Genomic DNA, 26,233 nt, shown 5'->3' with positions numbered 1-26,233 from the left:
CTTAATATCCTTGGAGAGCTTCAAGAAGGTTCTGTATCCATAAAATAAGTACAGAATACTATGAGACACGAAACAATCATTAATTAAGAAGGAGCTCTTGGAAATTAAGAATTTATTTCCCAAAACTAAAATTTCAAAAGAAGGATTGAAAGATAAAGTTGGAGAAATTTCCCCCAACATGAAAATAAAAAACAAAAAGAATACTTTAGATAAACCAAGCCACAGATCCTACGAAGTACAATATTTGATGAATACAGCCTCTATAAAATGCTGCTGTAAATAGATGTTTTATACATATTGATCGAAATAAATGAAGACAAATCCATTTGTGTGGAAAGAAATTTGTCATGCAGTTGTTTTGAATTTGAATAGGTTCTTTCATTATCTAGATGTTTGGGATTAGGACCTCTGATTGGGTCCCTTCCCTTTGGTGTTTTGAGTGCTCCCAAAGCTACTGTCACAACCAAAGCACTTCTCGGGTATAGACAGGGAGTTCTCCCAGTAAGGAGACCACCAGGCATACCACACCTGCCTGCAGTGCCTGGATGGGCTGCTCATGGGAATGGGAGCCCACCTTCGCGGTCCTGGCCCAGTGGGACCCACTCAGACACTTCCTTCTCAGAAAATGGTCCAGGAACTTCCTTTGGGTATTCAGCTGGATGCTTCTTTCTTTCAGATAGATCTCTGCTCAATTATCCTCTCCTAAAAGAAACCTTCCCTGATCATCTGAGCAAGAGCCCGCCTCTCCCATGCCATCATTCTCTGCCTGCGTAGCCAGCTTTATGTTTCTGCCTCTGACTGCCTGGCTTGCTGGTATATGTTTTGGGTCTTCCCCACAGGAATGCATGTTCCAGGATGCCCTGACTTCTCTTTGTCATGGTGTTCCTAGCACTTGCACACTGTATATGGTTAATAGATACTACTATTTGGCTTTCTTTTTTCAGGGAGACCACAGGGAAATTCCATTGTATTTTTATGTTACAGGGAGCCTCTCTTTCTGTTTTCCACTTCTGTGGTTAGCTCCTTTCCCACTGGAGTCACCGTGGGAAACAGAATGACTGGTGAGGGCAGCGAAAGTGCTGACAGAAGGGCAGGGATGCCCCAGGTGTGACTGTGGGATTAGTTTAGCCCTAAATGCTATCCCGATGGCAAGTCTGACCCACCGCCCTCCAACACGTTCAAACCACGTGGCTGTATAAAGTGCCAGAGTTCAAGCTCTTGGGAGTGGAAGTCTTTGAAGCTAAGAGAAAAATTTATAGAATTCAGATCATATGGTATTATCCAGCTTCAGTTAAAAATGAGTTAGCAAAACAAAGTTTAAAGTTCCCAACTGAGCATTTAAAATAAAAATAGAATTTTACAGGGAGCATAACACCTTTCATTTCAAGAAAGGGTAAGCAAACAATGAGCCTTTTCTGAAAAATGACATGACAGAAAAATCCAAGGTCATTGTTCTAGGTGACCAGAAATTTGTACAGGAAACTAGAATATCCTGGCTGTCAATAACCTCCTTGCTCTTGCAGTACTAAGAGACATGGTCAGCAAAGCCTGTGCTGGGCTACAAATACCCCCTAAGTTCTAATGTGTTTAAGGGCTGAGTGGAAGGGGCTTTTTAAATAGTGGCAATTTTAGCTCCGTATCTTGCAAGTTGATTTCCTTGTACTTTTGTAGGTTCAAGGGAGGACTTATTTTTCTACCATCTTACTCATTCCATCACTGACCCATAAATGAGCAATTATAAAAGTTAACAGTAACAAAACAAATCTTGTGAGTGACCTAAATCATACATTTGGGAGGGACAACAATCCTGATATGGAAAGTTCTGGAGCCATAACGAGAGGCTGAAGACTCTTGCTTCTGTTCCCAAACTTGCTGCACCTTCGCACGCGTCACTCCCATTCCTGGAAATGACATTGCCCCCAACCTGCTGAAGCAATCTCATGTGGAGTCCACTCCAATGTCACTTCCATTGTGAAGCCTTCCTGACCGTTGCCTCCCTGCAGATAGACTCATGTTCTCCTCTCAGTTCCCATAGTACTTTCTTCCATGCCTCTATTGCAAACATGCCATATATTGTTAATAAGTGTTCACCTGTTTGTACCCTTCATTGGATCATCAAGTCATCAGGGGTAGGGAACCAAGTCCTCTTTATTCCTCGTCTCTAGTGTTTTTAGCAAGTGACTGGCCCAGAGAGTGGACACAGGAGTGGTGTTAGTCATCTGTAATGCAAATTGATCAACCCCCAGTCCAATTTTATGACCAAATTCTCCCATGGCACAATGTGCTAACCTCGGTCTGATGTTGCCATCCTGTACTTGGGTGGGGTTGTGGCCGCAGGAGTCCTCCTCTGCAGATGTCTAGGATAAGATTGCACAGAACAGCCAAGGTGTCAGAGGCCATACTGGCTCCTACTGGTTCGACTGATCATCGCCCCTAGGTACACTGCTGTGTGCTTCCTTCCCACTTTGGCAACTTCCCAGCAGACCCCAAAGGCTTACTCTTCAATCTGCTCCAGATGCAGAATCATGGTTTGGCAGGAAGCTTGGATCCATTTCTTGGTGCACTCTGCCTGTCTTGGATGACACACATGTTCTGCTGAGATCCATCACCAGCAGAATGGAGCTGCTCATTCTGCTCCTTTAAATTAATTTTCCCTGCTGTTTGGAGTCTCTGCCTTCTCAAAAGAGTGACCAGATGTCTTTGAGTGCCTCTGGCAGGCTTGGCACCAGAAGACACTGCCATTTCTCCCAGTGTACCTCCATCAGGATGCCAGGCCAAGATGCTGGAGCAGCTCTCCTGCCTGCCTGAGTACAGGGACTTTTCCAACACTGAGTTCTTAGATGTCTGCCTAGGGCCTAGTAAATCTGCACTTGTTAATTTATCAACAAGCCTTTAAAGTAAACAAACAAAACCTGGCTAAGATTGTCATGTCATGGAGTAGAGATATAAGGAGGTCAAGTTCATTCTTTCAGAACCACATACCATGTGCTCACCAAATCGCTGTAGAATATATTCATGCAAGTCTGGTGTTGTGCCCTGGACCAAAGGCTAAGGCACCCTCTCTAGAGGAATGCCAATTAACATGTTCATTCCTAGTAAAATTGTAAAGTCCAGTCACTTACCAACCAAGTCAGCAGACTGGTAACCTTGGCTGCTGAGCTGACTTTTGATTTTTGGTTTCTTAATCTGAAAAATGATTAGTAGCTCACTGGAGAAATTATTAAGAGTGTTTTTATTGTCCCAGAGGTGCTGTGTTTTAGAAACCTGACCTCTTAGCCTGCCTCTTGCCTACATCTAGCTGTGAGACTTTGGACCATTCACCTCTCTCTTCTGGACTTCACACTCATTTCACAGGAGCTGAGAATTCCTTCCATCTCTAATAAATCAAGCATGGAGAGATTACTGGGGCATCAGAGATTCAATCTTTTTCCGGCACAGGAAGGTTCTTCCTGTCCCTGAGGGACTTTTTAATCTCTTCCTCAACAAACAAGCTCCAGGTGGTCTGGCTGTTTTGTCCAGATCTGTCCAGAAGGCCCTGTGCTCCAGAGAGCTCCATTTTCACAACTAGAATCCAAGAGTGCCCCTTCCATTGTGAGACGCAAGAGTCCAGTAAAGTCTGCCTTTTTTTTTTTCTTGAAAAGATGTGTCTATTTTCAGTCTCATAGCTAGAATTAAGTTGATAATGGTATATAAATCACGGGGCAAAGCATCGTTTTATAAAATGTCATCTGAATATACCTCACAGCAAAAAAACTGTGCACCCAAGCATAGCTCCATCGAATATAATAGCATATCTGCCCTTTTCCCAGCCTGCACCCAGCGGGGTTAAAAGAATTCTCTCTAGATACCCTCCTAACTTCAATGCTCTCTCTCTGGCCATTTAAATCCAATCTGCTTTTGGACCCTTCTGTATTCTTCCTCTCTTCATTTCTGGTATCAGTCTGTTTTCTGTCTCATTCCTTCATGCAGTCTCACCAGCTCTCATCTAGACAATGACAGTATCTTTCTGTTTCCCCACCTGCACTCTCCCTTCCAAGCCATCACCTGCGCTCTTGCCGGATGCAGTGGTAACCCCGGGTGGGGGCTGTGTAATCAGATGCTTTGGATCGGGCTCTTCAGCTTGCTAAGCGTGCACCTGCATAGGCGACCCACCTCCTGTAAGCGTGACTTTCTCCTTCCGTAAAATAGATCTAATTATTGATCTAACACTAAAGAGTGAGGAGACACTATGTTTGCCACATTGTAATTGTCAAAAAAAAATGTTAGCTGCTCTTTTTAGTCTTGGTATTTGTGGTGGCTCTTCATAATCAAAGCTTACTATTTCTGCCCAAACTTATGTGTTTCTTCCTTGCTTTACATAACCTGTGTGAGTCTGCACGGCTCCTGGTTTCTTGCAGAACGCCTGGAAGTTCCCACCTATACATGTGAACACGTGTGGGTTCTTTGACTTATTTATCCATGGTGAGATCAGTCACTCAAAGCAGATATTATGGAAAATTTCATCTGTATCACTAAAAGAGAATAATGAAATGAACCCTCCTGTGCCCATCACATCCACAATGAACAAACACATGACCAACCTTGTTTCAACTTTATCCCTGAAAAGGTTATTTTAAAGCAGTTGCCAGACATCATACCATTTTGTTCATAAGTACCTCAGTGAGTATCTCTAAAAGACAAGGACTCCTTTTAAGTACAATACCATCTGCTTAAACCACATTGCTTTAGCCACAATACCATGATCAATCTAACAAATGAATAGCTTTTCTTTAGTATCAAGTATCTAGTTAATTTTTAAATTTCCCCAATTGTCTCATAAATGTTTGTTAATTTGTTTTATAGTTGGTTATTCAGATCAGGATTCAAAGTCCACCCATTGAACTTTGTTGATATATCTTTTAAAGGTCTTTTCATGTAACTGATTTGTTACAGAAATTAGATTATTTGTCTTGTAGAATTGACCACAATCTGCTTTTTGCCAGTTGCATTCCTATAGCATGGTTCAACGCATTCTTCTCTCTCTCATATTATCATTGGCATTTGGGTCTATAGGCTTGATGAGACTTAGGTTTCAAATTTTGGCCAAGAATATTTCATGGACAGTGTCAGCAATCATTTCTTTGCCCCGGAGCCCTGGGCACAGTTCTGGGGTGTACAGGGCGTGAAGCATATTTTCCACATCAGGTTGCAGACTCCTCCAGGGCCCACCTCTACAATATTCTCTTGTACCTACATTTTTGCCTGGTATTAAGGTTCTTAGGTATGAATCTTCCTTTTCGTTCTCTGTAGTGCTCTTTCCAAGGGAACCTTCCATGTGAAAGTCAACTTCATGAACATCTCCACCACCCTGACCTGACCGTGCATAGTCAGGTTTGCTGAGTGTTTACCCTTTACCAGGCACTCTTAATGCCCTTAACAGGAATCGTCTCATACGATTTCCCATGAATCTTCTGACAAATAGTATTTGCATTCTCGAGATGAGGAAACCGAGGGCGAGAGTTTCAGAATCCCCCACAAAGGAACTTCTAAGTGATGTCCCAAATAGCTGGGATGGTCTTCAGTGTTGAGTCCTTGCCTTTGGCAGTGATTCAGCCCTGTGGATAACCTGTTTCTTTTCCTCTTTTGAGAGAAGCCTTAACTCTTCCTTGTGAAGTGGAGGTGCTGGGTTACCTGAGTGTTAGCAGGATTTTGCTAATTATAGAGGAAGTCATTGAGAGTGTAAACGGGTTTGAAATACCTCCAAGCTGCAGCTTTAGAAGGGGCTGCAGTATAGTAAGTTAGAGAAGGGTGTGGACTGGAATCCTAACTCTTCGATCTAGAGCTGTGTGACGTTGGCCAGGTCACTAAACCTCTCTGTGCCTTAGTTGTGTCATAATAAAATGTGTATGCCAAATGCAAGTTCTTAGAAAAGTACCTAGCATATAGCAAGCGCTCAGTGAATGTTACTTGTTACTGTTGCTATTGTAGCCATTATCCAAAGTGTTTGAATAACGACCAGAAAGAAACAAAAAGCTTAAAACCTTATTTTGTATCCTGTGCTGCGAAAAAGCCACCTCCCTTTTCCATTAACCAGTTATTTCTTTTCTTTCCAATAGAAAAATGAGAAAGAAGTACGGAGGTCTCCCCTCCTTCTTTCCTCCCACCACACACATTTTAATTAAGGTATCTTTTGAGAAGGAACACTTTAATCCAAAGTGATCACTTTGATACTCGAAGAGACACATTTGGAGGCTACTTGGCTAGGGGGAATTAAAGACGGAGAAGCTGAATAAATAGCAAGCAAAATGTTAATGTTTTGGCTTTGTGGTGTCTGCATCTGAGAGCACTCGTTGCAGATTTTTTGGCCGGCTCCAGCTGGAAGCTCCGGGGGCTTCTTTTGTGTGCGCGGGAGCCCTGGCTGCGGAGTGCCCCGCGGCCCCTAGGGGTCAGTGTGGTGCAGGGATTTTCAGGATCTGCGCGGCTCTTGGACGCTCTGGGGAGCTGGCGCCGGGAACCCGAACCCGCGGCTTCCAGGATCACGCGGGCGGCAGGCCCCCCAGGGGGTGGGGTTGCGCAGATCGCTGGCACCCGGCCATCCGCGTGACTCCTTCGCTGGCCTGTCGGCACCTGCCGCTCCCACCTCCGTTTTCCTCCCTCCGAACACGACTGTTTAGCCAGGGTCAGAAGAGGTGGAATTGTTCTTTTAACTTCATAAACGACTGGGGTTAGCCTCACTTCTTAATGGTAAAGAGAAAATAAAAGAAAGAAACAAGAGATGGATATAGATGGCATAGTAATTTTATGATAACCTCTAATTTTTGCTGGTGCTGCATTCAATCTATTGCATCCAGAGCTATAAAATGTTAGAGGTGTGAGAGGGCCAACACCCTTCCTGATAGCTCTTCATCTTACAAAGAAACAGGCCCAAAGAAGAAAACCAAACAGTCCGGATATCACATCGGAAGTCTGAGCTGAGGGTTATTTCTATTAGCCATAACCTTATTCGTTATTTAAGAAAATGATGAATGATGATTAGTTTTAAAAGTCATGAACTGATACAAAAATCAGTTGTAAGGTGGTTAGCTGGCAAAATAGCACCGTGACTGAGGTGGTGGGCTTCAGAGAGAGATTCTCTGTTTGCAAATGGTGGGTGGGACTGTGGAGCCATGGTTGCCACTGTCTGGGAGTTCCTAGGGCCTTAACCATCTTTTGGCCTCAGTTTTACTCTGTGAAATGAGCATAAACTGAGACGGTTCATTAAAAAGAAATCCTATGGAATAATTTGGTAAACTCAGTGGATGTCGACTGGCATCAATTATTACAATTAGAAGCATAACAAATGAAATTTTTGAAGTTAGAGGAGGGCGGGTACCCCATATTTCATCTTGGGGAGCCCAATTTTACTACTTCAGTTTGTCCTTCGCATGGTTCCTGGAGTGAAATTTAAACACGTTTTATGAGTTCCTTCCCTTATCCCAATACAAAGAGCAGAAAGAATGAATGTCCCTTGGGAATTTGGTAAAAGAGTCAGAGGTGGGTGACAACTTTTAAGGTGACAGGTCTTAGCAAGAATCTGTTCTCGGAGACATTTACAAGGATGAATTCCTCACATTTAGAACCTTCCTTGAGTTCAAATTGCAGAAGAAAAGGACCTTCTGGAGACTTTGGATATTTTATTTCTTTTTCTGTGTTTCAGTTGGCTGTGTGCTGTTCAAGCTCAGGTCATCCAAATGCAACTTCCTAGAGCACACACCCCACCCCACCTTGGCTTACTCCTTTGGACTATCTTTAGTACCATTCTTTCTCTGCAGACACCCCTATATGAGAAGTGATAAGAAGGGCAATCCAACCATAGACCACTGCCTTTAGGCTTTTCTGTCTGCTTTCCATTGACTTTGCTGCACTGGTGGTGTTTGAAGATCTTGCCACGAACTTTCCTCCCATTAGTACTTTGTCTGCTCTCTGAGAAGAGCTGGCATTGAATTCCCCATTCACCTGGCAACTCTGGAGATATTTGGATTTCAGGAAGCTTTGTTGAAGGCCTTGTTAAAATCAAGACAAATTATACCCATGGCATTCCTGATAATCAAATGTAATAACCAAGCACAGCAAATAAGGTCAGTGTATCACCACTTGAGTTTCAGAGATTTGTTGCTTTCTTAGGCAAATTGTTACCCCTCTCAGTGGTACTGTCTCTTTTAAGAAATATGGATAAAATGGTGCTATATTATTAGGTTGTTGTATGGAGAGAACAATACCCCACATAGACAGAGCATTTAGCATGATGTCTGGCACAGTGTATGCTTTAAAATGCTAACTACTCTTTCTCATTATTACTTTTATTTGGCCAGCTATGAACCCACTCAACTGGATTAGTATCCAATAAATTGTGCATTCATTCAATCAAGTCTGTTTTGATTTTTGAAATTAGTTTAACCAGTTTGGTGTTCTATAGCCAGAAACCATGGTTGGCTCAATTTTTATCATATCAACCTTTTTTGTTTACTTGTTTGTTTTGTTTCTTTGCCTGGAAAAGACGAAGACCTGAGTGTGTTCCCTATGAGCAGATGCACGTGTTTGTTTAAGCTGGTGCCACAGGGCTGGGAAGGGAACGAGGTAGAATGGCCAAGAGAGAACCTTGTAAATACGGGTCAGGCCAATGCAAAGAAAGTTTGTTGGCGAAATAATTTGTGTCTCAGTGATTTGTGAAAATAAAATGCATGGAGTTTTCTCCATCTCTCAGCAGAGTAGTTTAAGCATATGGGAAATGGTCTTGCATGTTTCATGCAGCTGTAGAAATTAATCAAATGTAAAATCCAGTACTGAATGAGGTGTGGTCACTTGCCTCTGTGTGGTTTGATCTGTGGAGTTTTAGTGTGTGAAGGATTTTTGTTGCTTCAGTTGAATGCACGTCTTGATATCCTCGTCTGTCACAGGTGATAGTTCTAGGTAATTGTTAAGATCTACTTGTTGTGGGGCACCTGGGTGGCTCAGTTGGTTTAGCCTCTGCCTTCAGCTCAGGTCATGATCCCACGGTACTGAGATAGAGCCCCTGCAATGGGCCCCCTGGTCAGTCTCCCTGCTAAACGGGGAGCCTGCCTCTCCTTCTCCCGCTGCTGTTCTCCCTGCTTGTGCTTTCTCTCTCTCTGTCAAAAAAATGAACAAAATCTTAAAAAAAAAAAAAAAAAGGCTACGGGTTGTGACCATGCCATTGTCTTAGATTTTTCCTAAATTGCCTTTACAGTCATGATATTATTTAATCCGTAAGACATTCTTATGAGTTAGATATAATTATACCAACTGCCTAAACAGGGTAAATAATTTGTTTAAGGTCATGCAGCTAGTAAGGGACACAAGTTCTGTTTAACAGTTATTAACTTTTAATTATTGTGCACTATCAGCCCCTCCATGACATGCTTCTGTCTTAGGAGATCTCAGTGGCCTCTTCAGCTTATATGGTGAGCTCTGAGAATGCTTTATGGAAGAGTAATGTATATATTATTTTTAAAAACAAAAGGACCACATAACTTCTTATTTTAATCTCTGGGAGAAGTAGAACCAAAGGAGAAGTTGGTTATAAATTATTCATAAACATCCATTAATTACTTTCTTTGACTTTTGAAGTTTGATTCTCAGTTACTCAATTCAGAATTTATTAATTAATAATTTAATTAATGCAACTAATATTCATGAAGCACATATCGTTTGCCTGGCACTGTCCACAGTGCTGAGGATCTATGCTGCTCCAAAGGCTTTCTACAGAATTGGATAGTGCCCTAAACTCAATAATCACTTTTTAGAAAACTTAGATTCTAAGCATCATTGCATCTTAAGTCCCCAGTGATTGCATTATTCTTTATCCTTCTAGTATAATTTGTATGTAGCTGTGCTTACCGCTGAGCCCAGGCCTCCGCTCAACTCTTTTAAACACTTAGCCAAACCCTATGTGTAGGCCCTTTCAAGGGGCCAGGGCCCACCTTCCCTTTGACAACTTCCCTGACCACAGGCTGACGGCTACAGGTTCTTCCTCCTCCAAACCTCACATGTATGTGCTGTGTGTCACATTCTTTTGTCCCTTAAGAGCATGACAGTTTGACTCTTATAGTTCAAAGGTTCTTCACCTGATATGAGCCCACAATCACCAGGGAATTTTGTCAAAGTTCATGTGCCTGGCCGTCATCTCACTGACTATTTTCGGATTCAATATTTCTGGAGCTGGACCTTGATTTTGTATGATTTGAAATAGCTGCTTGAGTGATTCTGAAAGCTGGAGCAGGTCAAGAAACTGTAGTCTTCTATTGCCATCAGGCATTACTACTGACTCCCTCCATTTTATATTCAGTTTTGCATGCTAAATATATTATTCCCCCCCAGCTAGATTTAAGCACCTGGGAACATTGTGATTATAATTCTTTGTGTTTTCCTAATTCCTAGCATGATGCTGAACAAATACTCAATAGTTAATCACTGAGTGAATCATCAATTAATGAGATTGATTCCATTTCCTCTTTCCTCACTACATACTCAGAAAATTTCAGGAATGAATTATACAGTCTGATACCTATGTCTGATACTTTAGGGACAAACTCCCTGGCCTCAGCCTGTGGGGTAAACACAAGGATGGTTCACTTATGTGCCAGTATACTTCCTTCCAGACTCAGTAGAACTGTGCTTCCCCAAACCCCTGAAGTTACCTGTGTGGCCACGTGACTCTGTCCCAAGACTTGTGTGTGGAAGGGATGGTGTCTCTATGGGTGCAGTTCAAACTGGGTTCTGTTCTGCCTGGGCAGCCAGCAGTGTTGTGTATATGGAGGTGTAGCCTATTGGGTTCCCTTGGGTCTCCTTTGAGGAAACATGAAGCAGACTCTCCAGCCGACCCATGTGGGATATGAAACATGAGTAAGAAATAACCTCCTGTGGTGATTAAACCACACAAATTTGGGGGATTTTTGTTACTGTATTTTAATCTTTCCTGACTGACTCATTGTGGGCCAAATCTATATTAAATTATTTGTCATATGCATTATATAAGACTTTCCAATTAAAATAAAAAGTGTGAAGAGTTGAACTATTTCTGGGAATGACAGTAGAAACAAAGCCAAAAACTAAAGCCTAGCATAGAAAGGTAATGAATTTGGGACTTTTGTTCATATGGACACTAAGATAATGTGTTTCCCGTATATGTGCTTATTAAAACATCGATAGTTTTCTCACTGGGCTGGTAACAGAATGAAGGATTGTTTGGTAAAAGAGGTAGATGCCATCTTCAGTCCTCAAATGTACAGGACTGGGAATTGGACAAAAGGCAATCATCCAATGAAAGAGTTAGTACCTTGGTTACACCCTAAATTAGTGATCGGGGATCGGTTCTGCTAAATGAGATGTCTGGGTGACAGGTGTGTCACTTTTCAAGGTTTTGATATGTACTAAAATGTACCAGTAAGGTAGTTCTGCTTTCTGTAACAATCAGTGATTTATAAAAAGCTGTATTTCTTTAAATTCTTCCCAGTCATGGGGTATATTCTTTCTCTTAGGGTTAGGTAGTTTGATAGGTGAAAAACTGTACCTTCCTTACTTTGTGTTTCTTTGGTGGAGAATGAGGTTGTCCTACACTACAGGTGCTGTCAAATCTTTATTTCTTCTTTTGTGAATTGCTTCTTTGGGTCTTTGCTAAGAGAAGTCTTTATGGAAGTGATGTCTCTCTCCAAGTCAAAACACAAGGCCCCTTGGGCCCTCTGCTCACCTCAGGGCCTCAGTACTGTCCTTAGCTGGCCCCGCCAGCATCTCGGCACACTAGCTGGCAGGACAGGGGAAGCCAGCAGTGCAGCCCCTCCCGGAATCCTTGCCTCCCAGCTCTGATCTGTGAATGTCCTGTCACTGGACTCCCAAAGCTCCAGGGTCTGATCTGTTTTGTTTGTTTGTTTTTGTTTGTTTGTTTTTTGGGATGGGAAGAAATATTGGAGAGATTATGAGATGAGGGCAGCTCAGAAACCCAAAGGCTTTCACTTTCAAAAATGCATCTTTTTCCCCCATCTTTTCCTTTTCCAACCTCTCCCTTCTTTTTCTACCAGGGCTGCTGCAGCAGTAGAGACTGACCCCTTGCTTCCTTGGGAGCTTGTAGCAGCTTGTTTCATACCACATGCCCCTCTGCAGGTAGTTGGGATCACTCACAGGCCCTCCTGACCTTGTGGAAAGCCATATTCCAAAGAAGATGTGGGACCTCCTCCTCCCCACCTCTCCACCCCGCCTCTGCTCAGGCTACCTCCATCTGGTCTTCTGCCACACTGACGTCTGTGTGATCTTTTGTTGTCCTCATCTTCCCTTCTTTACTGTGAGGTCCTCTCACCTACAAAGCAGATGAAGACCCCCAACTTGATCACCTAACCCAACATTTGACCAGGACTACTGGCCATACCTGGCAGGATAGACTGAGGCCAGATTCTGATGGAATTTGAATTCCAGGCCAAGGAGCTCAGATAGAATCCTTTAGACAAGTGGGTACCTTATGATCAGAGGTGTGCCTTGTCAGAGGTGACCCACTGCCCCCTCTTTTGTTTAAAGCCTGATGAGAAGCAAGTGGTCACCTTCCTGCGTTGGGGTCAAACTCTCTGGTGAAAGAGTCTCACAGATCAGATTGGTCTTTCTCACAAGTGCGGGTGGGCTGGTACCCTGACATTACCTTCTTCTTGGCAATAAGCACAAGGACAAGTGACCCACTGGTGAGAGCAGTGACTGGGCTTTCATAGCTCCAGAGGAACAGGAAATAGTTGGCCACACCTTGCTGCAAATCCAGGAGAGAGGGCTTGGAGTAATAGGCATTTGGTGACTCCCTGGGGATAGGGTTTCTGTTCAAAGGCAGTGGTATTGCCTCCAAATCCGTGATTGTTTTTTGTCTTCCCTGTGTATCTGTGAGGGTTCTGGTGGGAAAGCACATCCAAACTGGGTACTTTGAATATGTGACTATGTCCAAAGATGGAGCAGGGTAAAGGAAAATTCAAGAGGTGCTTGCAGTGCTCGGGGATGGTTAGGACTCTATCACCCTTAGACCACAAGGAATAAGGGGAGGAAGAAGTTTCCAGAACCAGGAGCCAGAGAATTTGTGTGGAACAGGATGCTTTACAGGAGCAAGGACTTTGAGTTGACGGACAGCACCCCTAGGGACCCTGCTGTGATGAGGGACTTGGGGAAATATAAGTACCATGACTTCATTCTTCTTTCTCTGAGCTCTTTCAGATGTTCTCCAGTGGCCAAGTCCTGCTGGAAACCAGAGGACAAGGGAGGCTATTGAGTAGTCCATACAGCAAATCTCCTTAGGCAGAGAAAAAGGCAGAAGGGTAGAGAAGGTCTGAAGGGAAATATCCAACATATACGGACCCCACTATAGAGGAAGAAAAACTTTTCCTCTAACTTCAGAATGTGGGGATTTGTGAATTAACCTGACAAAGGGCAAACTAGCAGGAGAAAAGACAGATTTAATCACATACATCAGGTAGTTCACAGAAAACCGTGGCAGTTAGAATTTGGGGCTTGTATACCATTTTATTAGGGGAAGAGAAAGGGGAGAAGGGTATTTATGGGAAAACAAATGACTTTTTGAAGGTAAATGGCCCTAGGGAGAAAAGATGGAAGACATGACAGTTTTATGACAATGTCCCCTTTCCAGTGATGAGTTAATGTTTTCTGGTTGCAAAACCTCCTGAGTAGAGAATTTATGACATTTGAGTTCTTTTGACTTCTTTTGAGGGATTCTGCTTTTCGGCAGATAGGGGATTTTAGGTACTAAAATACCTTCTGCTCAAAATAATTTTTATGATGCTGTGGCATCTTCTGGACTCCTCTACCACCAGAGGTAGCAGGGTCTATCTATGAAGGACTGTAAGGAGACTAAAGTTTCCTATTTTCCTTCACACAGAGAAATGACCAGGGAACCCTGCTTCAAGGGTGTGCTGTCCTGAGCAGTCCTAGGCTATTCTGCATTATGGCTGAAGGATATCACACACCATTTCTACATAGCCCATGGAATATGACACATGGCCTTCCCCTTACTAGAAAATCAGTGTCCTATTTGGGAATTTCAGGAAAGTTTACAGTGTCCAGGCCAGGCTCTGGCTGGAGTAGAGAATTCTAGACCTCATTTTCTTCAGGGCTTGGGGAAGAAGTATACAGAAATATGCAGAGCCCTTCTGCGTACTCAGGAGAAAATTCTAGGCACACTCATAAAAGTTTCTGGAATTCAAGAAGAAAGTGAACTTCCCAGGTGGGGATGTGTGTGTGTTCTCCAGATGGGAGGAAGAGTAAAACAGTTAAGGTGATAGAATTTCCATTGTTAGATGCCTCTTGTTTGTCTATGAAATACACATGAAGGAGCTATACTGAGCCATGAATAGTGAAAACACTTGAGTGTTTTTCCACGTGTGAAAACGTTACCCTTTGAAAAATCCAGGGCCCCTCCCTGCGCCACACATGTCGAATCCGGAGCTCAGCTGTTAGGAGCTCCTCACCTGCGCCAACAGCAAAAACAAAAGTGGTCCGGCACAGACATTGTTTAAAATGGGTGCGTTAAAAATACCATCTTGATTTCACAGATTTCTGGAACTGTGAGGCGGCGTCCTCATTTATGTACTCTGATGAAGGTACGTCTGGGAGAAACGCACAAGCCAGTTAAAAGAGGTTCTCTAATTGGGTTATGCAACAGCAGCTTTAGAATCTCAGTGCTTTAAATTTCAAAGAACCAGCAACTTCTCTGAGCTCAAAGTACAACCAGAAAGAAGGCTTTAGGGCATCAAAAATGGAAGGGGCTGGCAGCTCCATTAAGGTGTGATTTTGATGGTGGCTTCCTCTGTAAGATGCGGTAACAGGGCTGCCGTGGGGAAGCAGAGAGATCTGTTGATGGGTAAGTTTATCCTAAGTGTGAGGAAAAAAGAAGCTTCCAGCATGTTGAAGAGAGGGATGCAAAGTCTCCAGAAGAAGACCTGGCCCTGGGGGTCTGCTTCCAGTTAAAGAAGTTGGTGACAGTCTTGGTTCAGGTTTATTTTAGAAACCAGGTGGGCTCTGCTCTAAAGCTGAACATGGCTCTTGCTTAGTCAAGTCCCAAAGACCTAAGTCAGCTTCAAGAGCTTAGTCTTCCTCTTCAGAACACATTCATTTTATGTCCCCAGGCAAACATTTTACCAAAGCCCCTTTTACCTCAATCTTAGCAGCAATCTTAGCTGCAGTCTTAGCAGCCCACCAGCCATCAGCCCACCAGCCGTCTTCCCACTTGTTTGGCACAAGGTTGGCCTGGCCGGGTTCCATTCCAAGGCACAAGGCTAATAAGCTTGTCTAGGACTCACAGACCTTCCGAAATGGAAGACCGTTGCTGTAAACACAGTGGTCCCTCTGGCTCCAAACCAAACTCTTTCTTGTCTCTATTACTTATTTCTCTTACTACTTGCTACTTTAGTCTCCCAACTGGCCTTCAGGGACCAGTCAGAGCTGTCAGTATTTCTGAAGTGGTGGAGATTGGTGCTGAAGCGAGAGGGAAGAGGAAAGGCATAAGAAAGATGGCCAATGTGGTGACCCCATAGGAAGAGAACCTCCCGTATATACTTCTGAAAAGTGGAACAGTTGGCAAACTACCCAGAAGTCAGGGGAAAGGATTGTAAAAAACAGAAGAAAGAGGAAAAATACTCAACATGTGTTGATTATGAATTTTAATTACTGAGTTATCTGTTCAGTCAAACAGACTGGGAAAAAAATGTGGGCAGGAAGAGCTCTATGAATGTTACAGATGATACAATTCTGTTTTTAGGAAATGCACAATTAGACTGTGTCTATACAACCCAAAGTAAAAGCAGATGTATCCGTCATCAGACTATTTTGATTAATGGGGAAATCTGGAGCTTAAATTATCTGGTTCCGCCAGCTATGTTGATCAAATGAACTGGATCATTGCCAGATCTCCATTTTCCTCAGTGGGGTGTAGACACAACTTTTTGGGTGAGGCTGTTTCAGAGACAGGACTCATTGTGTGAAGCAGCAGAATCGAAGTAGGGAGGAAAAAGTACCACAAAGCAAGTGACAATGATATTCTTGCATTTGGATAACTGATATGAGAGGTCATAGACTTAGTTTACTTCCAAATCACACAGTCAACTCAGCAGGCCTCATGATCTCTGGTGTGCAGTCACATTCTTCATAATCTTCCTGAGAGATTGTTCTCCAATTAGGAAAAAGGCCTTCATGTTATTGGTCTGTGATGAGGGGACTGAGTGGTTGGGCAAAAATAAAGGAGGAGATAAAAGGCCTTTCGATACCCAGGGTAGAACTCTCTCATGATAGCCCACTCCAGACAGGGGACTAGGGCCATAAGGATGGACCACTTCTTCCATCTTATTGACTGGACAAATGTTCTCTCTTGATATGAGAGACCACATCATCTGCCTTTCCAAGTTCCCATGGAACTACTCTGGTGTTGTTGTTTTTTTTTTTTCCTTTCCCCTTCTCTAGTACACATTTGTTGTTTATATATGTTGGTCACTGCAGATTATGACGTCGATGTATTCTCTTACACACCAGGGCTCTTTTTAGGGCACACATCTTAAATGGCACCACTCTGAGAAAAGAGAATGATTTGAGTTATGGGGGATGCTGTTGAGCCAAATATCTTTTGAAATAAAGTCCTAGTAGAATGTGGTTCCTTTAACATTATCTGACATGTTGAACAGAATGAGATACGTATTATTGCAAAACAAGAGAGGCAAATTAAAAACAAAAAGGGATAACCACAGTAGATAATCACAGATCATGAGTGATAAGAAATGACTATGACAACCCAAATGATCATTATGTACGAAAGGATGAACAAATCATGGTCAAGGCATTCTATGGAATATCACTTCACCATAAAACAGAATGGAAGTGTAGATATTTACTACAGCAGAGATGAACCTCAAAAACATGCTAAGTGAAAGAAGTCAGGTCCAAAATATTACATAGTGTATGATTCCATTTATACGAAATATCCACAACAGGTAAATCCATAGAGATGGGAAACATTGGCCATTCCAGGGAGCAGGGGGAGGAGAAATGGGGATTGACTACTTAATGAATAGGAGAAATGTTCTTGAACTATATAGAGGTGCTGGTTGTACGACATTATGAATGTACTAGATGATACTGAATTGTACACTTTAAAATGGCTAATTTTACATTATATAAATTTCACCTAAAAAAGTGGCTAGAAAGCAAACATGTTTGAATCATGCTATTTCCACCCATTCCCTTTCCTGATGAAGAGATACAGAGAGCTTAGGATCATTTTGGAGATGGTTCTTTTAGCCAAACTAGGTCAGTGCTTTAAAGAACCTGAGAGACCATTTCCTCCCACCCTTCATCTTGTGGATGAGAAATGATGTGGTAGTTTCATTGGAAGTTAGGAAGAAGGCCAGGCTGGTATCCAAGCTGCTTGATTCTTATGTCTGTGTCTAATCTAGGAACTCACACTGTGTCCTAAGAGTAGGTGATATAAATGTCTGAGATACCCACTAAAAGTGGTACAGAAAGTTTTACTAGCTTCTTTCCTGCTATGATTTGGACCAATGTATTAATAGGAATAATACTAACAGTAATAATAATAATAAACCAATACCAACATAAGTTTTGAGCTCTTATTAGATTCCAGATACTGGTTGAAAGAAACACTTTCTACTGAATATCTCATTTAATTTGCCCCAAACCCTAGGAAGTCACTGAGGAAATGAGCTCCCAGGAAGGGTAAATAAATTTCCTCTAGATATTAGTGGTGGAGTTGGGGTTGGAACTATCTCTAGATCTTACAGTGTTGATAACCAATACACTAGTGGGTTCTAAACTTTGTCTTTCACAAACTAATAAAATTCCCAGAAATGAACAGAAGGTAGTCATATTGTATTTTGCCAAGTATAAACATTGAGTAACAAATAATAAAGGAAACAAACCCTAGTATTTCTTACCATTATGTAATCAAATAAAAAATGTTTTCATCTTAAAAAGTAGAGTTGGGGTGAGCCTCGTGGTGGGTATTATGGAGGGCACATATTGCATGGAGCACTGGGTATGATGCATAAACAATGAATTCTGGAACACTGAAAAGAAATTTTAAAAATAAATAAAAATTAAAATAAAGTAGAAGGACCTAATCACAGAATAGAGAATGTCTTATAAAATAGATCTATTCAGTTTTATGATAAGTTCTTTAGCACAGTACGAGGAGCAAGTACTATGGGAGTCTGAATGACCTGTCTGTGCTCTTCACCTGTCCTTTCAGACTTGCTTTGGCCTAGTATTATGCAAACCATTTCCACTTGACAATGGGGTGCTGCTGTGTACATCCGTTTTTTCTGATTTGGTCAATCAAATAATACCCAGTGCATGACAGGTAATCACTTGATGTCCCATGGCCAGGTGTTCGGTCTCTACTAGGCTCAGTAGGAGGTCCGAATCTGCCTTTCTAATGGAGAATCATTGTTTCCAGAACATGGCATGGCTGTACCCCAAACAAACCCCAAGGGACGTGTTCTGCACTGCTTGTAATGGGGCTTTCCGAGACTCCACTGAGCATCCCTATCTGCCCCAGATACTCCGGTCCAGTTGGATATGATTGGTCATAAAGTCCAAGTGCATAAGTAGTTTGAATGGCAGCCTAGCTTTAACAGAAATTGACAGCCTCACAGGAGATTCAGAACTTGGATCAGAGCAGCACACACCTATGTTGTTTCTAGAACCCAAAGAGGCCCAGCAAACCTTATGCCTCTTTGTGTACAGTGGGTCAGTTAAAACATCTGTCTCATACTATAGAAGAGATACCCTGCCATGTCCCAGACTACTGTACCCTTGGAATCGTACCAATGTGGTAGACTCCCAAAATACTGTGGAGATTTTCTACCATACTCTGGCATGCTTATGTCTTTCTAAGACATCTGCGGTTCTAGCTACATCCCATTCTCAAGATCCAATTCACATAATGTCATTGATGAACTGGACCAGTGTGAATTTCTGCAGAATATCAAGGCATTCAAGATCTCTCTGGACTGTTTTATGACAGAGGGCTAGAGAATGAGAAGAACCCTTATAAAGTATACAGTTGTCCCTTCCACTTGAAGGCAGTCTCTTCCTACTTAGCTTTTCTGAACTCTTCCCTGGCTTACTGGGGGTAATTACATATGATTAAGTACTGCCATATGATTCCTACCGCCCTGAGATTCCATTATTTCCATTGAAATCAGGAAGTTCAATGCCAGCTTCTACCTCTACCTCCTAATAATACCACCTCAGGGACTTTCAAAGATGTGGGTGCTTCTCTTGCCAATGCATTTCTAAGTGCCTTCACAAAGCATCATCCAGGTCTTCTTATCCAAATGTTTAGGGGATGATGATAATTTGAGCATTCATGATGGCAGTACATGCCATGAACTACCATGTATTAGTCAAGATCCTGGCAAGAAACGGATGACACACTTAAATGGGATAAAATTGAAAAGTTTAATAAAGGGAAGCAATCCTCACCTTTAGACCTGAATGGGCAAGAGGAGAAACCGTAACTAGAAACTGGAAAGTGCAAGGACCTGGCAAGAACTGTGACCTTAGGCAGAGAAACGCGGCCGTTTCTCTGGTGCCAAAATGGTGCCAAAACCATATTCTGGCAGGGAAGGATAGTGGCTCTCTCTTCCCCCACATTTCAATTAAGGTCCTCATCAGGGCCTTTTGGGATTACCTTTGGTTAAACCCACTAGAAGCCAGAGAGCAAGAGCCCCTCTGTGGAGGAGAGACTACTGGACAGAGCAGAGTAGAAAGTGGATCTAGAGGGGCAAATGAAGAAGACCCAGCACTTAGGCTAAGAATTCTGCATTCTAGAGTCACTGAGAATTAATGGAAACTTTCTTTCTTCCAAGTTTTTATTTAAATTCTAGTTAGTTAACATACTGTGTAATATTTCAGTGTAAAGTTTCAGGTGTAGAGTTTAGTGATTCAACATTTAACATGCAACACTAAAACACCCAGTGCTCATCACAAGTGCCCTCCTTAATCCTCATCACCTATTTCACCCATCCCCCTGCTCACCTTCCCTCTGGAAACCATTAGTTGGTTTTCTATCACTAAAAATCTATTTCCTGGTTTTCCCCTCTTTCCCCCACCCCCACCATGTTCATTTGTTTTCTTTCTTAAATTCTACTTGTGAGTGAATCATATGGTGTTTGTCTTTCTTCTTCAACTTATTTCACTTAGCATAGTATACTCCAGCTCCATTCACAACACTGCAAATGGCAAAATTTCATTTGTTTTGGTGGCTGAGTAATATTCCATTGTATATATATACCACATCTTTTTCCCTTCATCAGTCGGTGGACATTTGGGCTTGAAACCCAATAGTTTGGCTATTGTTGCTAATGCTGCTATAAACATTGGGATGCATGCATCCCTTTGGATCAGTATTTTTCTATCCTTTGGGTAAATACTGAGTAGTACAATTGCTGGATCATAGAATAATTCTATTTTTTAACTTTTTGAAGAAACTCTGTACTGTTTTCCAGAGTGGCTGCTGTAGCCATGCAGGGAAATTTATATTTCTCTGATACTGTGTAATGTTGAGCATCTTTTCATGTGTCTATTGGCTATCTGTATGTCTTCTTTGGAAAAATGTCTATTCATGTATTATGCCTATTTTTTAACTGGATTATTTATTTTTTGGGTGTTGAGTTCTATAGGTTCTTTAGATATACTAACACTTTATCAGATATGTAATTTGCAAATATCTTCTCCTATCCTGAAGGTTGCCTTTTAGATTTGTTGATTATTTCCTTTGCTGTGCAGAAGATTTTTATTTTTTTAAGATTTTATTTATTTATTTATTTATTTATTTATTTATTTATTTTAGAGCGAGAAAGTGAGAGAGTGAGTCGGGGGGAGAAACAGAGGGGGAGGCAGAGGGAGGGGGAAAGAATCTCAAGTAGACTCCACATTGAGTGCAAATCCCCAAGCAGAGCTCCATCTCATGATCCTGATCAGGACCTGAGCCAACACCAAGAGTTAGATGCTCAACTGCTTGAGCCACCCAGGTGCCCTGAAGCTTTTTATTTCAGTGACGTCCCAATACTTTGTTTTTGCTTTTGTTTCCCTTGCTTCAAGAGACACATGAGAAGTTTCTATGGCCAGCGTCAAAGAGGTTACCACATGGAGACTTTTTGAGTTGAGACACAATGTTTTTGGACTATGTTTTGGGATAATGGTAACATACGATTGAATTTTGGGTAGTTTCGAGACGGAATATCTGCTGGAGTCCAACAGTTGGAATGCTTATGACACTCAGGTGTTGCAAGGAGAATGGAAAGGATGGGAAAGATGCTTGGAAAGAAAATATTTAGTGTATACAAGTCTTTTATGCCAATCAGGTGATGCAGAGTTGCTGTGTGAATACTAGAGCTTCCATCTGATGCTATATTAGTGAACCCAGTCAGGAGGCTGTGAGGACTGCATGCAGCAGCAGATTGCCTCCGAGTTCTGCTTTTGAAGTTAGAAAGCCAAATAGATGTGAAGAGCATTTGGTCTATCCTCATTTCTATGCACATAGAGAGCTCATATTAATATCAAAGGAAGTCAGTTGTGTAAGTGAAGGAGAAATAATTTACTTTGGGGTTCTTATTTGTCAAACCCCATCAGGATTTTCTTCTTCTTGCTCATGAAAATGACAGAATTCAATTTAAAAGCTTTGACAGCCTGTGATGAAATTTGGTTCCAGGACTGGTAGCAATAATAATAATATCTAATATTTATGGAGTACTTAGAATGATCTAGGCAATGCACTTTACCTTATTAGTCACTGACAACAAACCTATGAGGTGGTATTCTTTATCATCCCCATGTCTCAGATGAGGAAACAGAGACTTAGCTAAGTTAAAAATAAGCTCACACAGTGAGGAAGAGACCAAGTTGGTTCTCTAAGGCAGAACTGGTCAGCTCTGAAGGCTTTACTCTTTTTTTTTCCCCAGAGTGTACTTTAATTAATTAATTTATTTATTTTTCAGCGTAACAGTATTCATTGTTTTTGCACAATACCCAGTGCTCCATGCAATACGTGCCCTCCCTATTACCCAGCACCTGGTTCCCCCAACCTCCCACCCCCGCCCCTTCAAAACCCTCAGGTTGTTTTTCAGAGTCCATAGTCTCTTATGGTTCGCCTCCCCTTCCAATTTCCCTCAACTTCCTTCTCCTCTCCATCTCCCAAAGTCCTCCATGTCATTTGTTATGCTCCACAAATAAGTGAAACCATATGATACTTGACTCTCTCTGCTTGACTTATTTCGCTCAGCATAATCACTTCCAGTCCCATCCATGTTGCTACAAAAGTTGGGTATTCATCCTTTTTTTTTTTTATAAACATATAATGTATTTTTATCCCCAGGGGTACAGGTCTGTGAATCACCAGGTTTACACACTTCACAGCACTCAACGATAGCACATACCCTCCCCAATGTCCATAACCCCCTCCTCTTCTCCCAACCCCACCTCCCCCCAGCAACCCCCAGTTTGTTTTGTGAGATTAAGAGTCATTTATGGTTTGTCTCCCTCCCATCCCATTTTGTTTCATTTATTCTTCTCCTATCCCCCTAACCCCCCATGTTGCATCTCCATGAAGGCTTTACTCTTAATAATTCTTATTCTCCATCATATCTTGATAAAATTTACGCTGATCTTTATCTGTTGCCTTTTAATTATGTATGCTTGTGCAGGTGTGTATTCAGTACCTTTAAAACTTTGGCTATCCAATGCTGCCATTAAATTCAGGTTTTAAAAAAATTAATAATTAATGTAATTAATTTTCTATGGGATGAGAAATTGACCAGGCTCTGTTTGAGTTATTTGTCATAGAGAAAAAAACAATTATTGCTGATACTAACCAAGCACTTACTTTGGACCAGGCATTGTTTTAAGTGCTTTACATGTATTATCTCATTTTATCCTCACAACAAATTCTAGGAGAGAGATACTAATAGGGTCTTCTGATATTTAGCAATAATTAACAAGGTGGGAAAATTGCCTTCAGGTGAAAAGACCGTATTAACACTTATTTTACTATTTTCACATAAAATGATTCTTTGAAAGCAGGATTTTGTCAGGATCAGTCAATTCCCTATTCATACTTTCAGGTCCATTCATTGATCCATTCATTCATTCAAAAAATACTGGCAGCTAATATTTGTTCTCTATAACGGGTCTATTCTCAGTAATGGGACACACTCATGGGTAGTAAGACAACCTCTGCTTTGGGAATGCCTCCTTCTTAGCAGGGGAAGAACGGAGGCCCATCTACATGCCACCAAACTCCCAGTCCTGGTGAAAAGTGAGTGAAAGAAACTGGATGAATCCAATCTTGATTGAGGAAGAGATACAATAACATTTTCTTAACCTTTGAGATTAAATTGTTAATTGAGTTTAGGTTGATAACACAGCACTCTGAGTATGCTGCATTGTCCTAATTAAGTACAGGATTTTGGCTCTCCTGACCTCTAGCTCTAAAAAAATTCCAGCTTTCCTGCCCCACTCAGAGGTTCAGAAAATGAACCCCATTCAAATGTGATCTTTAGTATATGTGCTGCCGAAGCGAGCACCGAATGTGATCTTTAAACGGGACTACTTTTACTGGAAAGAAGTTACCTTTCTTTGAGAAGAAAATAATATTATTATATACCAATGTCTATTCTATCATTTAATGTGAGAACTACACATAATTCTTTAAATAATCCCTGAGGAGTGGCAAATGCCATTAAGTCACCCCCATGAGCAGGGACTATTAGGTAACACTATGAAAATACTTCTGTTGTTTTCCTCCTTCAGGAAGAAACAGAACGAAATGAAAAGAAGTGAAAATCTCTTCTACATATTGGATCAATATATTTTAATACTCAATGTGGATCAGAACAGTGTGACCCATCATATTGATTATAAAATGTCAATGCCCAGGAGAAGTTTAGCTTGGAAAACTTGCTAGATCTATAATGTACACTGCAAACTATTTGTGCAAACCATTGCTTTGATACAGAATCAAACTTATCCAGGAAGAAGTCACAGTTCGTCAGAGAACAGGTTTTCCATCTGATTTGTGCCCAGAACATGTAAAAAACATAGCAGATTGCATGCTGCATTGACTAGGGAACATACATATGCATTTAAATCACTTATGTTTTACTTTTTTATGGGACATTGGTGAATTGTATCCCTTTTGCATTTGTAATTAGAAGGTGGAACAGATGTGATGGCTTTGTTTAAAGGGATATGTCCATTAAAATAACCTGTATTATCAGGTAATTGTTTCCTTTCACAAGGGAGTCTGTCCGTTGTGATACCATTTTTGAGCCATTTAAATAGATGATGGAGAAAACATGGTATCTTCAGGAAATGTTGATTGATTATGGATTTCAGAAATTTTTGTGATGAGGTTCAACTATTTTTATAAATTTGTTGTTTTTATTTTCTTCTTTCTATCTAGAGATGCAACATCATCAAAGAAACATTCATTCTTTCCACCCTCACTTTTTGTCCTCAAACTGAGATGAATTATCAAATCTATCTGTATTTCAAAAGACACCAAGACTTTTATTTTAACAAGCTGTGGAACAGTAAAACTGAATATTCAACTAGCACACTCTTAGTGATCAAATATAGTTGATATTAGCCTTGGCTCTTTGTTTGAACCTAAATAAAATGTGGATTTTTATTTTGATCAATAATAGCTTTCTGGAGATCTACAGTTATGCTTGATTTAGACATACTGTGACAGCCCATGCAATAGCCAGCAGACAATTCTTTAATATATGAACTCGACTGACCCAATTACCCACTTCCCACTGCCAATGCAAATGGCATCTCCAGCAAACCTTTTTGCCATTTTATTATTGTAAACATCAGTGCACTTATGACAAAAATTTAACTTAGTCTTTGTAGAACAGATGCATGTTAATTTCTTGTACCGCTATAATTAAACACCTCTGTCTTGAAGTCACCAATGCTGGTAGACACATCCTCAAGTTCAAAGTTACCATTTGTTTTTTAAAAGGAAATTAAAATCAGAAACACTGTATGGCCTGTGCACTGCTGAAAAAGATAGCATGGTTTCACACAAATTCCATTTAGGATATATTATTGCCAAAAATATTCTTTGTTGATATAAAACCTTCAGAAAGGCTTCACACAGGAAGAAATGTTGGTATCGATCATAGTATGATTATGATGTTCAATCTAATAACTTGCACTTTCATCTGTGAGCCCCAGAGGCACCAGTATTATGCCCTATGAAGCGGATGGAGAGAAAATCCTTCAGACTCCTGTAACCAGATCCTGGAGATGGTCAGCATGGTTATATAATTGAACACTAGCAGGTATATTTTGAGGCTTGCTTCTCTTGGCTTGGTGATCTTGTAGGGGGGAAATTTTTTTCCTCAGCCCTTTTAGAGTCCCTGGATGGATCTGAAAATGAAATTGACAAGGACAGATTAACAGGAGAAAAGCACACAAATTTATTAAATCCAGTTTTGTGTGACACAGGAACTTTCATAAGGAAATGACGACCCAAAGAAAGAGTTGGGCCTGAGTATATTTACGCTAGGTTGGATGAAGAGTGGGCAGCCACGTAAGAATACAGGTTAAGGAGTACAAGGGGAGTATAGTAAGTGGGGGGGGGGTGGAATTTAGCAAGGCCCATTTGTTAAGATGCTGTTTTCAACGATAAGGTGCTTCTTTCATCCAGGTGTAGAGAGGTCTCCTTTCCTATGACGGTTTTATGACCTGATTGGGGAGAAGAGTGAAGAAAGACCAAAATGATTTTCGGGCATCTGCTGTTTCCCCAGATTCCTTCAGCTTAAAATATTCAGTATGCCAAGGTGCCAGATTTAGGGTGAACGTGCCCTAAACCCCACTGGTTTGGATTTATTAAAAAACAGAACAGCTAGCTTTTTGGTTTTGCTGTTGAGATTTATCTCCATTCCATTTTTCCTTGTTATACTCAGTCCTGGCTCTGGTTTTCTATTTCCATAATAAACTAATTGAATTTACACTGTTGACTGTAGCTTTCATATCTTATTTGGAAGGAGATACATAGACATACATAGGTCAATGATTGTGAATTGATTTGACCAAACAAATAAAATCTTTATTTTTTTTTACTAACCAGTGATTTTCCATTTGCAAAAGAGAAATACTGATAAATTTTCTTCAGCTGCATTATATAATCTGTGTTTCCTAT

Source organism: Meles meles, chromosome 10 (assembly GCF_922984935.1).
Source record: "Meles meles chromosome 10, mMelMel3.1 paternal haplotype, whole genome shotgun sequence".
NCBI lineage: Eukaryota > Metazoa > Chordata > Mammalia > Carnivora > Mustelidae > Meles > Meles meles.
This window is presented reverse-complemented; position numbering follows the sequence as displayed.